This window comes from Cyprinus carpio, chromosome A14 (assembly GCF_018340385.1).
Source record: "Cyprinus carpio isolate SPL01 chromosome A14, ASM1834038v1, whole genome shotgun sequence".
In the NCBI taxonomy this organism is placed as follows: domain Eukaryota; kingdom Metazoa; phylum Chordata; class Actinopteri; order Cypriniformes; family Cyprinidae; genus Cyprinus; species Cyprinus carpio.
In genome coordinates this window covers 26,998,451-27,012,575 of record NC_056585.1, presented here as the reverse complement: position 1 = coordinate 27,012,575, position 14,125 = coordinate 26,998,451, and the positions used below count along the sequence as shown (strand labels likewise).

At 35.5% G+C, this 14,125-nt stretch overlaps 1 protein-coding gene across 4 annotated transcripts in view; it reads left to right on the top strand.

The window, feature by feature from the left end:
* The window catches only part of LOC109054353 (ecto-NOX disulfide-thiol exchanger 2-like), a 217,260-nt gene that overhangs the window by 122,050 nt on the left and 81,085 nt on the right, over positions 1 to 14,125 (top strand). The window lies entirely within an intron of this gene.

Below are 14,125 nucleotides of genomic sequence, written 5' to 3'. Positions count from 1 at the left end.
TACAATGTAAGCTAATATGTGACCCTGGACCACAAAACCAGTCTTAAGTGTAAATTTTTCAAAACTGATATTTATACGTCATCAGAAAGCTTAATAAATAAGCTTTCCATTGATGTATGGTTTGTTATGATAGGACAAGGTATTTGCCCAAGATAGAACTATTTGAAAATCTGGAATCTGAGGGTGCAAAAAAATCAAAATACGGAGAAAATCACCTTTAAAGTTGTCCAAATGAAGTTCTTAACAATGCATATTACTAATCAAAAATTAAGTTTTGGTATATTTACGGTAGGAAATTGAAAAAAATATATTCATGGAACATGATCTTTACTTAATATCCTAATGATTTTTGGCATAAAAGAAAAATGAATAATTTTGACCCATACAATGTTTTTTTGGCTATTGCTACAAATATACCCCAGAGACTTAAGACTGGTTTTGTGCTCCAGGGTCACATATCCGGAATTAGACAACCATATAGGGCTCCAGAATGCAATCATTATTTTTTCTGCCGGTGCGTTAGCTGTGCAGTCCAGACATCGTTTATCAGCTCAGAACAGGTTTACTCGGGAACCAGTGTTGATCTCCCGACACTGTTACTGCACACACAGCGCTGCGAGATCCAGAGAGAAACGTTTGAATTTGCCGCAGAATGAATAAGGTTGCTGCGAGTTCTAGAGAGAAGCATTGACTCTTGTAAACAGAACAAACAGTGCTGATGTACTTCAGAAAACCAGAAGTAGTAATCTATATGCTATCTATAACCATTGTGTTGTGCCAGAAATAGTCCAATGTAAATGCATTTCTCATTTCAGAGTTTGTACAACATTTTTAAGAAGGGAAATTCAAGCACTTTTCATTGACTTTAAAGCTTTTCACACAACCATTCCAGCACTTTAAAGCACTAAAAAATTATGCAATTTAAATATTATTTTTAATGGGATGACCAAAATGTACTTTGTGGTAAACAAACACTTACTAACTACAAACTAATTACCACTGTAGTCCAATCAAGTTAGGGCTGCACGATTATAACAAAAATCATAATTGTCGATTATTCCCTTGAAATTGTAATTGCAATTATCACGATTTACACTGAATGATGTTTATACCATTGTTTGATGCAGCTGCATGCCTTATTTTTATGTGAAAATAAACAAGCTGAAAACACTTTAACTGAAAAATGTTTACTGCTTTTCTATAGTATTAAGCCTCAAATGTCAAATATACATCGGATTGGTTTCTTCTTTAAATAATAAAGTAAAAAAATAAATGGTATTATAATGTTACACTAAAACTAAAATTTAAATAATGGGATAAAACCCTTATGATAACACGTAGAAAGAAAAAAAAAAAACGCATCTTAAGCACACAGAATACATAAGTGGGATTTTGTATGATTGCATAATTGTGGCATCCATAATTGTAATCGCGATTAGAAATTTTATTAATTGTGCAGCCCTAAATTAAGTCAAGTCACCTTTATTTGTATAGCGCTTTATAATTGTAATCGCGATTAGAAATTTTATTAATTGTGCAGCCCTAAAAATAGTCACCTTAATAATTCTATAACCAGTAGATGGCAGCGGAGGAGCACTTATTTTAGTCATTCATTTCTACTTTTAGCTTTATATTTTGAAATTATAAAATCACTATTATTGATCAAATCATCAAGAAATCAAATTTTGTCAGCGTTTTGCAGTTTTTTGGGTATAAGTAAGAAAAATCATTTGAATTAGGCATGGTTATTGATTAATGCAATTGATTTATTAATTGTCATATTTTGGAAGTATTGTTGGATTAATTAGTCTTTTTTTTATTTTTGTATTTATCTGGTTTTTTAGTGAGGATTTAGTGTGTGAACCACTGCGCCAGAACAGATTTTTGGCATTCACTTGAAAAGACAAACTTTTTTGAAGCAAACCAGACCTCTAATGAAAGGATTTGTTTCTTTAAATCTCCAGCATATGGAATACATTAAGGCATATATTCAGGCTCCTGCCTTCTATTATTTCTCTCATCATTCTCCCTGTCTGTCTCTTCTTTATTTCATGGCCCTTTACTTTGTTTAAGGCCTTTGTCAGAGAATGTGAATAAGATTTTGTTCTATCTGTTCTGAGATTTTTGTACATATGAGGTTACACTGTGCCTGTTATGAGTTTCACTGCACAGACTTTAACATTTAAACTAATTGAGGTTTTATTTGAAGATGTCTTTCTGAGTACAGAGCAAAGGAATTTAAAACGTACGCAAACATAGTAAGCAAATACTTCCTACGTTAGAGACAATTAAAAATCTCTTAGTTCAGAGATTCTTATGCGTGCAGTATCTGGTTTGAGCTTGTCAAAACAGCACAGTTTTTTATAGTCAGTTTCTCGAAAAAAGTGTGCAAACAGTAAAATGCGTGATAAAAATAATAAAAAATATATATATGCATGATCATCAGCACTTGCTCCACTAACATGCAGCAATTTGTTGCCGTCTGGTGTAAATTTCTGTGGTAATCCGTCAAGCACAGAACAAAGAAATTGAAACCCAGTTGGCAGACATGGAAGCAGTCTGTGCCCTCTAGTGCTAAACAGTTTGAGCTGCCAGCAGGATCAAACATGTTATTAATTCTCTCATTTCTTAGGGTTTCTATGAGTGTATTCACTCTTTAGAGGGGTTCATTCAATATTCTTGATGGCAGTACTTTTCTGGAGTCTTAAACCTTGAAATTACTAACAGTTTATTTCTTGGAAATACACTATGGAAGGTTTTTGCCAGATATGAAACCTTCTAAGGCATTTTCGGTGCACAAATTGCACTCGTTACTAGCAGTAATATAATTTTCACAGCGTTATGGTATTGTTCAAACTGGTTGTACCGATATTATCACTGGTTAAGCACTAGTTTTCTCTATGCATTTGCATGAACAATCATTCAAGGCGGTTTGTTTCTGAAAGGGAGTGAAATTATGTGTGATCTAGAACAACACATTGCTGTTTTTTTTTCCCTCAATGTATTGAGATATATAGCTTCAAATGCAGGATATTTTAACATTGTTCTTTGTATTGTGTATTGAACTTACCACATACCAGTGACTTTACAAGCTATTCAAACTATTAGGGCATTAAAAAAACAAAGAAAAAAACAATCCATTATTATCAAGTAAGTTTCTTACATAATGCATTGTCCCTCATAATTGATATAACTAGTATTATCATATACCATGGCAAGCCTACTTTCTACAAAATGACCAAGCATCATCATCATCATCATCATCATCCATTGTCAGTGCAAGCAATGCATTTGAGAATTCAGGTTTCTCCATGGAGGGCCTCCATTTCAAACAGCGCAGCCTACTCCTCTGCAATAATTAAGCTCTGTTAATTAAGTTGTTGTGATTAATTAAAGTTAATAGGGGAAAGACTGCAGAAAGAGGAGCACCTCTGGTGGGTAAGCAAACAGCATGACAGTTTATCAGTAAACTCTTAACTCATTACCCGCCCTACTCATTTGTTCATTAACGAAGCGTTAACATCGTCATCTGCCAGTTCTGATTCAACACAGAAAAAGGAAAAAACATGTTTTTCCTCTCCACAGATGAACCAATTTAGGATCTGCATTCATGTGTCTGTGACATATGCTGTTGGTTTTGAATGTAGACAGATAAAGGATAAATAGAGGATGTGTCTGCTGCATTCAGATTCAGAGGCGTTCATGCATTCTTCGATGCTCCAACCTACTTCCCTACCCCTTCCATTGAATATTCTGGTTTACTCTGAAATGCATTCCTATTACAAATCTAAAATGGGTTGCAAACGGCGTTTCATGTCAGGGCTATGGCCCTTCTCCGTGTACATATGTCAGACATCTCTGAACAAAAGGCAAATCCCCTGGGCAATCTGGAGGGAAAAAAACGGTAAACCCCAGCACCTCTAACACAGACCCCCACCTCCACGCCGATTCAACTCAGAGCCAAGCCTGAAAGCAAGATGCAAGTGTTCAGAAAGCCCAGAGAGACCTGAGAGACGCAGCACAGGGACAAGCTGAAAAATCAGAGCTGTGACGGACGAGAGCTTTTAAATCTCTTTGCCTCCACCGACTGAGCTCAGAGCTTGGAAGACTTTGGAGTTTCTATATTAAACAAATAAATAAATAGTGAAATGTAATATGTATTGTACTGTGTATATACAGTTTTGAGAAATCAAGATTAATAAAACGTGAACATGAAATCCCTAGTCTATAAATCCCAAAAGAAGTAGCAGTGATTTTTTCTACAAACACGGCGGATACATTCACCTCAGAGAAGAAAGTACCTGGATTGGATTTTGTGTTGTGTTTTTAATTCATATTGATTTCTCACAGCTTTACCTGAGTGAGTCGGAGTGAAGTGTGGCACTAATAGTCTTTCATAAATATGCAGTCATATATTTTTTTGTTAAATAATGCGTGGATAAACACATATATGACACACGTCACACGAGACCATTCTGTGATACTTTTGCGTCTTTAAAAAAAAAAAGAAAAAAATATGTTGGTTGAAGTCCACTGGCTGCAACGACTGATAAGAAAAATGAAGACGAGACAGTTATTTCAATAAAACACCTTTAAAATGTGAGCTGTCAAACAGAGAATTCTGGAAATGTCAGTTTACATTTTTTCATTTTAAATTTTAAGATGACTTGTTCTTTTTCCACTTCCAAAAACTGTACATTTGCCAGTACTTTACCTTAAACTTACATTCAATGTCCAGTTTCATGCAAGTCCAGTGCAGTATTTCACTATATAGAGTAAGGGAACTTACCTTTAACCAAATAACAGGTTTTAACAATAGGATTTTTACAGTTTTTTACCATTAAAATTGATTTTTTTTCTTTACAGTGTAGCCTTTTCGTTTCACTCTAGTAACACGGTGTCTAACTCTTAACATGTATATCTAAACACCTCCTGACTCGTCACTTTCTGTGCAGCACTTTTAATGTTGAGTCAATAAATGGCTCTTCTTTTTTTCTTTTTTGTAACAAACTTCACAAAGAAATTAAAGTCACTTTTTAATTAGGTCTTGTCCTAGAACGCCGCTCAGGTTGAAAGAACTTATCTCTTTTTGAACCCTTTATGCAGGCATCGGTACGAGTAAAGAGGTTGTTTCAGTCCATAACAATTCCAGATCAAACACCGAGCAGTTAAAGGAAATGACACACTGTTCACTTAGTCAAATGAGCTTCAATCTCACATGGATTTGGTCTTTAGGCAGCATGGACTATTACTTCAAAGATGGCCATGAGCTCTGCTGTACCTGTAATTGCATAATTCATGCAGAAGTATTCGAAGTCATTATAAATCAAGCAATCATTCTGCTCTCCAGCAGATCTTAAGATCTTAACCGCTGTCCGGCCATGCAGAGCCAGACCCACTGTTGAACCATTTATATGGCTTTAAATGTGGTTTTAAGGCAATATAAATATATATAAGCATTTACCGAGTCTGCGTACTTACAGTGTGAACGATGCACAATAGGAATCAGTGACGAGACCTGACTTCCAGAGTGAGCGCGAGACAATGACGATCCTGTGTTTGAGCTGCTGATATGAAATTCAGAGCAGCTTATCGTGATGGCTGACCCTTGTGTTTGAGCATTAGATGAAGTGCTGCTGCTTTCATGTCATTCTCACAGTGTCACACTGGGGTTTGCTCAGGCACATCGCAGTCTCTCAGGATCCCTGGGGTTCAGAGCTGCACGGCATGGATATTAATGTAATACACGTCAGTGTGTGCATGAGTTTATTTGCTTTTTTCACTAGTTTTATGAATTCATGTGCAAAGCCAAGTAGTGATGGTGATTCTACCATATTTAAGGTGCTGTTAGGTACACTAAAATATCAACAACAGCTATTAAAGTAATTAAAAACAGTCTGCAATAAATGTAATAATGCTAATAGATTTTTAATCATATAAATGCATTTATAATAATCTAAGGGGGAGAGGGGCTGAACTTATCCCCTGTGACTTGAATAATAATAATTTATTTCAAAATAATTATAATTATGTTAATAAAAAATCATTACTGTTTTCTTTTGGTAGAAATGCCAGCCATTAAAAATTCATGTTTTATTATTGTTTTTATTTTTAATTTTTTTTATTCATTAAGGACTCATTAAATTGATCAAAAATGACAGTAAAGACGTTTTTTTTATACACTTAATTACAGTAATTACATTACAGTTCAATTAATTTGTAAAATATTTCAAAATATTACTGTTTTGAAGTGTTTTTGACCAAGTAAATGCAGCCTTGATGAGGTTTGTGTGTGTGTGTGTGTGTGCGTGTGCGTGTGCGTGTGCGTGTGCGTGCGTGTGTGTGTGTGTGTATATAAATGCATTCAGTATTATTTATATTTCTTTCTTGTTTTCTTGACTTAATTTTCTAATAGTCTGAACCTGTTACTCACTGTTTCTCTGGTCAGCTGCTAATTATGTAATCTGCATCTGTCAAGCATTCATTTATATCCATTTATATCCCATCTTCTATATGCTGGCTGACAATACATTTGACCAAATGTTCTCAGAGTCACTGTAGTCTCTTCTACAGTCAAGCTGTAGGCTCTTTCTGAAGTGTCTGAAAACACTGATGTGGAAGTGCTCCATCACTAGAGCTCTTTCAACTTCAGTGAATCCCTGATCAACCGTGATGCAGCCGTATAGAACAGACACAGCTTTTGTTACCTCCAGACCAAAAGAAACTGCTTTTGTTTTGTTGAGATCACATGACAATGCATGTCTTCGTAAGGCTCCCGTATCTCATGGCTTGCTTTTCCAGGCATGAATAATACAGTTCTCAGCGGTCATGAGTGTAGATGTTGTAACGTGGTGGTCTGCACGCCTGAGTGTGTGTCTCGAGAGCGAGGTGAAATGTTTGGTAATCATGTGTCGGTTATTGATGGCTGCTGTCTGTTAAACTCCTCAGGTCTTAGAGCTCAGAAGGTGCTGCTCCAGCAGTGCTGTCAGACCTCGTTTCCTTCTCAGATGGCTCACAACAACTCTTCTAGCGCACATCCTCAATCGTGCATTTGGGGAATGAATGTGGAGCGGCGAGGGAAATGTCACCGCCACTGAGCTGGAACCCCAAACTAATTATTCCCTTAATCCAGCTAGAAGAAAGACGGAGAAATAAATAATTTGTGTAAACACACAGACGTGAGATCACAGCACTAGTCGCATTGTTAGAAAGACCTTGTTGCTGTCATGTTTGCGAGCGTCTGGCGAGAACGGGTCCGGGGCGTTTGACCCGAGACAAGAGTTAATTTGAATCCACCTCGCCAGTAACGCCGTCCACATTACAAGGCCGAAACAGTGAGCTGCGCCCAAAGCCGCTTACACAGGAGCCAGAGAAAGTGAGTCAACAATGTCTGTTTCAACTTAACAGACTCACTTTTGCAGGTGTAAAACGATACTCAGAGGGGAACAAAAGCATCCTCACTGTGCGATGTTTCTCTCATTGCTGTTTTGCTCTTAAACTCGATTCAAGGCCTAGAATTGTAAACGTGAATTCAATTATATCTGATTTACTAACTTGAGACAGCTGGTGACTCAGCCGTCAGTATGTGTGTGTTTTGAAGCTGTAACTGTTGGAGAGACTGTGCTGTTTTGTGAATATAGTCAAGGCTGAAGGGTTTGTAGCTGGGTTTGACATGCAGCAGCATGCCTGCAACACTTTCATCCATGACTTAATTAACAGAATAGTATGGCCTTGAGTGCTTTTTAGATTTGATAAAACGGTTACTGCATAATAATAATAATAAATTAAGGACACATTTCTAAATAAAACTTTATTTTACTACTTTATTATTCATTCATTATGTGCTGTCTCTTTGTTAGAATCCTACCTAGGATTAATTAAACTGTGAAGATTAGTAGATTTTCTCTTTAATTTCTTATGCTTACCAGAACTGCATTTATTTGATCAAAAACACATTAAATACTGCAATAATATTATAATTTAAAATAACGGTTTTGTATGTGAATGTATTGTCAAATTTAATTTATTTCTGTGATGCACAGCTGAATTTTCAGCATCATTACTCCAGTCTTCAGTGTCACATGATCTTCAGAAATCATTATAATATGCTGATTTGTTCAAGATTTGTTTTTCTGTTATTATCAGTGTTAAAGTTGTGCTGCTTTATATTTTTCAGGATGCTTTGGCAAATATAAGAAAAAACTAAAATCTTTCTGTCACCAAACTTTTGAATAGTAGTGAATACATCGTATAGAGTGATAAACACAGTGGATATACTATTTTTTGTGTGTTTCAGCTAAACTGGACTCTTGACCGATTGCCTGATCAGCAAGTCGATACTGATTTCTGACCATAAACACAACACAAGTGCTGTACTACAAATCACTTTAATCAGATGAAAACCTCAGACATTTCATTTGCGTTCAATAGGAAAATCGAAAGTGTTGAAAGTGTAATTACTCAAGTGATCGTACGTCCTCCTACCTTCATTAAGACATGGGCAATCCATAGATGTATGAATGAAGACTGCATTCAAAAAGGCTCTTTAGAAGAATGAGCACTCATAGAAGTGTTTGTTTTGTGAAATGATTACACTTATCGCTTGATAGCCATCATACGGTCTCAGCGGGAGGGCTCTCAGCATGTTTGATGTGTAAAGCTGGAACACCTGATGTCTAGTGTTTCAGAGAGATCTCGATCTCAAGGACCTGCGCGGCCTGAACCCTGTAAGAGTGACCTGTGGGATCAGATGGAGGTGTTTTCTGCTTGGCGTTTGACACTTGAGTTTAAAGCAACAATCTTTTGTTGTTAGCTGGCTTAACTTGCCTTTTCAAGGTGATCCAAAAGGCTGATTGAAATCGTGATGGTTTGACATAATGAGGTTTGCAATCATGGCGCGTCCCTAAAGAGTTCATTCAGATGCTTGCCTGCCGTCTCCGGCCCAAAAAATCTCCCCAGAGAGGGTTCAGTCTTGATTATGAAGTGAGAAAGTAATCTACACGGGGCTTTCCAATGAGAAAGATGCAAAGTTGTATTTTAGAGCATATTTATCTGATTGTGTTTGATCAACACAATACTTGGCAGTTTAGCAATCGCTTTGGGCTAAATTATGCAGTGTAGAACAAATCAAAATATCATGCTAAATTTCAGATTAAGAGCTGTTGATATACGATGACAGTGTCAGATATTACATTGCACATATGTTCACTTTCACAAGAGGAATAAATACGCACAGCTATGCTATTAAAATAATCTCTATATATTAGCTTGGATTATTTTAATACTGTGAATTTTGTTCTTATTTTAATTTTCCCTGTGTATCATTTGTGTATTGATTGATTTTCACAATGACTTTTTGTGCTTAAAAGGGTAGTTCACATAAAAATGAAAAATTCAGTCATCATTTGCTCACCCTCATGTCATTCCAAAACATATTCCAAATTTGGGAAACTTCCATGCAGCTCTTCATGACCCTCAACTTCCTGCTAAAGTTATCCCAGTTGCTGAAGAGCAAGTAATTGTCAGTCTATAGCTGTTAAGACCTTGTAGATCGTAAAATAAATTTCTCTGAGATTTTCTTGGCCTTCTGAGGGAGATTTGGGCAGTGAGGCATGGACAGCTTTATTGAGAAAGTTTTGTGACCACACAGTGGCAGAGGTGTGTGTGTGTGTGTGTGTGTGTGTGTGTGTGTGTGTGTGTGTGTGTGTGTGTGTGTGTGTGTGTGTGTGTGTGTGTGTGTGTGTGTGTGTGTGTGTGTGTGTGTGTGTGTGTGTGTGTGTGTGTGTGTGTAAAAGAAAGAGAGCTGTAGATGAAGAAAAACAGGCCTGTGGGGGACCCTTTCCCCATCCATCCTCTGTGACTTTCAAACAGCCTTTTTTTCTAATTGCTCCTTCTCTCAGAAGTTTTAGAAAGGTGACTTAGAGACCCAAAGGACATTTAAACCTAAAGAGATGAAACTGTCCCCAGGGAAGTAAATTCTTTCCAAAGTGGGTTTGTTAGGTCAGCACAATCTACTACAGTGAGTACATACTGTGAGCCCCTCTGGAAATGGACAGTAATAAAGTAAACTAAAATCTAATTCAAAATATTAACAAAAACTATAATAGTATCTCAATCGAACTGAAGTGCAACAGTGTTATTTTCATATTTTCATTGAGATATTATTATATTTTCTGTTAATATTTAGATTTTAATGATTGAAAATATTGAATTTAATTTAAGTTAATTTTTTAGTAATTTTGTTGTGTTTTTGTAATTTTTATTAATCTTTGTTGTTTTAAAAGTAATTTTGTTGTGTTTTTGTAATTTTTATTAATCTTTGTTGTTTTAAAAAAATGTTTATATAGCTGTTTATATGTTTATAATTAGCTGAATTAAAATAAGTTTAGAGGTTTTTATATTTTATTTTTTTTTTTTTTTAGTTTTTATTTTTTTTTATATTTAATTATCGTTTTTTTTTTTTTTATTATTTTTTTATGATGTATTATGTAATTATTTTTTTGATATTATTATAAACTAGTAGGATTTTAAACAATAAATAAATAAATACAACTCTAGATGAACAGGTCAGTGTCATCGTTGTTGGGCATTAATCAGTCATAACCATATTATATATTGCCAAAAAGATTTCTTGGTTGCATGCTATTTCACAAATCCCACAGCCATTTTTATGTCAATTTATCTTTATCTTCATATATATGTGTGTGTGTGTGTATATATATATATATATATATATATATATATATATATATAAACACACACACATGCATATAAAGTTAAAACTTTAAACTATTAAGTCATGAGTTTGTTCAGGTCGTTTTACTCTTTTTACTCTTTGATTGTGCTCCGTCATCAGTTTCATCCTGGCAAGACAAATGGCCTCTTCAGGCTTGGCAGAGGCGGCGGTTGGTCCAGCAAACATCCTGTGCTGTTATTGAGTAGTCTTTGCATTTTTTGCTTGCCAGTGAAAGAGCTTTTAATGAGTTCCAGTTCCTGATCAAACAAACCTCATATCCTCAGCTTGTATACAAGACTTGCTTCGTTTCATCAGAAAGTGAAGTATGGGCTCACATTATCCATAGCAATCTTACACACTTACACAGCGTGATGCTTTGATGGCTGTGTGTTTACACTGGATAAGGCTTTTGTAATGTTCCTCTAGCCTGATCTGAGTGTGTGAGTGCTGCGGACTGGAAATGGAGCAGAGAGAACGGTTGTGTGAATTATTATTTATTTATTTTTTTTGCCTCGAGTAAAAGCAGTGTTTCTGAAAGTCTCACAATGTTCTCTCACTCTGTTGCCGCTTCATCACGAGTATTATATGCATGTTAATGGGCCAGAATACAATTCCATGTCAGCGTAATTTCACCATGTATTAAAACGTGTTAATAGACTGTTAGCTGTCAGAATGAAAGTGAGAAGGAACTGTGATGATTATATATAAATATATATATGCACTGGTGTCAGTAGGATTTTTTATTTATTTCTTTATTTCTTTGTATTAATACTTAGCATGGATACATTAAATTGGTCAAAAGTGACAGTCTAGAGTCTAGACACTTACAATGTAACAAAAGATTTTTATTTCAAGTAAATATTCTTTTATTAATCATCAAAGAATTCTGGAAAAAAAATGCACAGCTGTTTTAAGCATTAATAATAATAATAATAATTAATAAATTGAAATAATATTATTAAATGTTATTGTTTTTAATGTATTTTTGATCAAATAAATGCAGCCTTGGGTCTCATATAAGCAGAGTGTTTGGGAAAGTTACTTTTAATTACGTTACTTAGTTACTTTTTATTGAAAGTAATGCGTTATGTTACTTTTGCGTTACTTTTTAAATCTGGGCTGGGCTTGCTTGTTTGCTTTTAATATAAAAAGTATTATTTTTGGCAAATGTGAAAGCCGTTTCAAACCAAAAGCCTCAGGCTGAAGGAAATGTAAATTCACGTCTGTACAGTAGAACACAGAAGAAAAAAGTTCAACACTCTTCAGCAATAAAAAAGAACAAATGTTAGTTTATCTTGAGTCATTTTTGCTTATTAGTGTGGTTGAATTGTATCATCGAAGCTCAGCAGCAAATTGGTTAATAAAATGGGATTAAATACATAAAGGATATTTATATTATTTAACTTATTTAATTACTGCAGCTTTGAGTCGTCATATACTTAGTTGCTTTTCACAGTTTTTATTAATTTTGAGGAAAACTAAATCAGATTGCCTGAGCGTGATGAATTAATGCATGTTCACATTTATTCTAGAACTAAAGTAACATCTTACTCCAGATTTCTCTCAACTTCTACTTATTTGAAAAAATAACTTAGATATTTTCTTGTACATTTAAAAGTAATGCGTTACTTTACTAGTTACTTGAAAAAAAGTAATCTGATTACGTAACTCATGTTACTTGTAATGCGTTACCCCCAACACTGCATATAAGAAAGTTCTTTCTAAAACATAAAAAAGACCCCAAACTTTTGAACGGTATTAAGATTTGAAGTAAAGTTTCTTTAACCAATGAGTGGGAAGTGATTGAGGAGCGGGAAACAGAAAATCCGGCCAGGATTTGGAACGGTGTGATTACAGACTGATTTCAGCGGGGAGGGAAATTGCCTGTCGCTCCAATCCACTCACATCACTGCCGCTGATACAGATGATTAAACAACTGCTTTCACTTGAAACCCTGGACCTCTGCAGTCTGTTTTGGATGACTGAGAGGAAGACTGCTGAAAAGAAGACATCTAAGACATGAGAAGCTGCAGAAGATCAACCACACACACTTCCTGAAGCATCAGAGCGTGATTTCTGCTATCTGCTGAATCCAAAACCAGGATGATATTGGTGAAATATGACTTTGAATTCACTCTGATGTCATCCCAGAGTGATTATAAGTTTACGATTGTTAAAGATGTTCCATTGAAAGCAATGAAAAGGCAGGCCGACATTTAAAAGTAGTTCTGTACGTCATTCTGGTTCCTGCTTCATTTTTCTGTTTGAAAAGTCACTTGATTATAGCCAGTGTTACCTGGTTCACTTTATGTTTCAGTGCTTTGCAAAGAAGTGTAGAGGTGAATAAATAGAAATTAATTATCAACAACAAAGCCGCACATGGATCCATGAGTGTTGCCATAGAGACGAATCATTTCAGAGTGCGAGGACGTGAACAGCTGAGAGCAGAATCCGAGTTGTTGACGTATAATCATGCTAATTCAGACATGACGTGATGTTATTTAAATGTTAAAAGATCCCGTAAACCCTCGAGGGGTGATTTATCTTTAAATAAGGAAACGAAGCATGAAGTCACATATCGAGAAGGTCATTTTTTGTTTTCTGTTCTAAATAAATGTGCTTTTTTTAGATGTTTTGACCAAAACCACCTTTGATATCTCTTTGGAGAACCTGAAAACTAATTATCACTGCTGTTTTTCATTAACTCTGACCATCCACAAAACACACCGACATTTTCTCAGTAGTCAGTGGAAATGATTTCCTCCGTGTGACTGCCGCCCACTCTGCACAGGAAGCATATGCTCTCACACACACACACACACTGTAAGCCCAGCGGTCACACCTCAGATATGGGAACTTTCTGAGCTCTGTTTCTCTGTTTATAGCGTTCATTCTTTCGGTGGGCGATACTGAACTATCAGACGTCTGGCAGTAGTTATGCCTTAAAAACGGTTGTCTGTTTTCTCTGAAGTGATGGTGAATTAGTGCATAAATTAGTTCTCAGAAGAAGTTCCCAATTTATCATAATAAATTATGTTCTATGTGTTAAGCTTATGAAGACTTCATCTCATTCTTCTCTCAACTCAGACATTTTGTTACGTTTCAGTCCTCAGCTCAGACTTTTAAAACCTGTCAATACCAGTAAATCAATAAGTTTAACCATGAATGTGCTTTTTGGGCTCAGAAAGAAAGAATACTTTTATTCAGCGAGAACACGTTAGTTAAAAGTGACAGTAAAAACGTTTACATTGTTGCAAAAGATTTCTCATTCAAATAAATGCTGGTATTGAACTTTCTATTCATCAAAGAATCCTGAAAAAAAAATGTATCAGTTTTCACAAAAATATGAAGCCGCACAACTGTTTTCAACATTGATTATAATCAGAAATG